This window comes from Cryptotermes secundus, unplaced genomic scaffold, assembly GCF_002891405.2.
Source record: "Cryptotermes secundus unplaced genomic scaffold, Csec_1.0 scaffold2320, whole genome shotgun sequence".
In the NCBI taxonomy this organism is placed as follows: domain Eukaryota; kingdom Metazoa; phylum Arthropoda; class Insecta; order Blattodea; family Kalotermitidae; genus Cryptotermes; species Cryptotermes secundus.
This window is the reverse complement of record NW_019720756.1, coordinates 16,047-18,324: the sequence shown is the minus strand read 5'-3', so window position 1 is coordinate 18,324 and position 2,278 is coordinate 16,047.

Below are 2,278 nucleotides of genomic sequence, written 5' to 3'. Positions count from 1 at the left end.
GAGACACCCTTGTATACCTTCCCCTTTTCCGTGTCACCCTGGCGAGAAACCAAAAAATCCCAGAAAATCTTCAAAATCAGTAAACTCTGCAACATAATTGTCAAGGTAGTGGCTTACAAATCAAAAAATGGTCTGACCCAATGCTAGAACTGCCAGCGTTTTGGCCACATTTGGGTCCACTGCAGGCAACCTCCTCGATGCCTATGGTGTGGGAGTGGTCACCGCCAAAGTGATTGCCCAGAAAAGGAAAATGCCGAGAGCATCCCAAGATGCTGCAACTGTGAGCTGAAAGATGAGGAATCACCACATCCAACCAACTACAGGGGCTGCAGTCATGCGAAGGGGGAGCTGCGGCGAAGAGAGAACCAACGCGTGACAAACCAAGGGTCTACAGGAACAACGTCCTCCAACTACGCAACGGCCGAGCAGACGTTCTCTTTTGTTCTACACAGCTCAGTGGAAGCAAAGCAACCCTCAGCGCATCAGAAAGAGTCTACATGTCCCCAGATTGAACAAGTCACCAACAAATCTTCGGGTCAGTCAGTGCAAGTAAAAATTGTAAATAGTAATGCAACGGACATGTTCGTTGCACTCACTGTGGTGCAGCAGATTATGACAGGGCTCTCAGGTGCTGTATTAGAAGAGAAAAAAGTTGCAGTTATCACCAAGTCTGTTTTTAGTCTACTGAATCGCAATGGTGGCAACAGTCCATAGGCCTCTGAAAATTGTAGCGTTCAATTCCAATGGCATTGGGAGACAGGCCTATGAGCTACAAAAACAGATGCAAGACCTAAAAATGATGTGGTCCTTTTCTCAGAGACACATCTGAAATCAGACATGAGAATCTATATTCAAAATTATCATATATATCGGAATGATCGCCAGGACGGGCATAAGGGCGGAACTGCCGTTACAGTCAAAAAGGGAATCCCACATACTCATGTTGACCTGCCTCCACTCCTTTCAGTAGAAGCAGCGGGGGTCTGCATACTGATTGGTCATTTTGAAATGCTGCTTGCATCTGTTTATAAATCTCCACTTAGAGCGTGGAGAGACGCAGACATCACAGAGCTCTTAAACATGAGAATAAAATCCATTTTGGGAGGTGATGTGAACGCAAAGCACCTTGTTTAGAATAGTAACGTCGCAAACCCATGCAGGTTTCAAGCTTTTAGATCTATTTGTTAATTTTAATTTTGAAATTTCGGCACCACAATATCCTACCCGCTTCGTTCCTTATGGGAGAGGTGATGTCCTGGACATTGTGGTCCATAAAGATGTTCGGCTCTCAGAGGTCAGAGTTGTGGACATCATGGATTCAGATCACCTACCTATAATGTCTGGACCCAGTGATTTCTATGCGGTCCATGAGGTACCTCTTACTCAGTATGCAGTGAAAGGAAAGTGGGCGAGTAGATGTACTCAGAGCTTCTTGTTATTGCAGGGGGCGGAAGAACAGCAAACGCGAAGCTTGCCACTGTTTCTTTCCCACAAGTTCCCCATGTCTGGACCCAGTGATTTCTATGCGGTCCATGAGGTACCAGTTACTCAGTATGTAGAGAAAGGAAAGCGGGCAAGTAGATGCACTCAGAGATTGTTGTTATTGCGGTGGGCGGAAGAACGACAATGCGAAGCTTGCCACTGTTTCTTTCCCACAAGTTCCCATGTTTGGGCTCATGTGAGAAATACAAACTCGGAAAAATCTTCTCCGCCCCTTATCGTTACTAGATTTCCAGGTATATTGTGACAGGTTTAGTTATTTTAAGGAAAGATTCATTTTCGTATTCTTAAGACCGATAATAAATTATACAATGTCGGAAACAGTTTCTCCTTCTCTTGCCTTGCATCCCATCCCATCCATCCCATCCCCATGCGGAGGTGGCCTGTCTCCAACAGAACAGTTGTTTACAACAAAATTTTAAGTTTTTCTATTGTTGATATCACGTCTGAATTCTTTGTTATTTCATTGAAAGTGAAAACACAATATCTTGGCAGAAAATGAGGTACACATTTCCTACTCCCTCCTACTTCATTGGACAGAAAGAAATTTGGTGTTGAAATAGCCTAGTCGGCAAACTACAAATACAGTTATGACGGGCACAGGCTGTATTCTCACATCCGGCAATTCATATATAAACTTGTAGAATAATGTGAGAACCCATCCCATTTAAGCGATGGGTTAGACATTTACAGTAAATCACAAAAGTTTCTATTGTCGATGACACGTCCCAGCCGTAAGGACACACATATTTTATTCTATTCCAACCAATGGGAATTT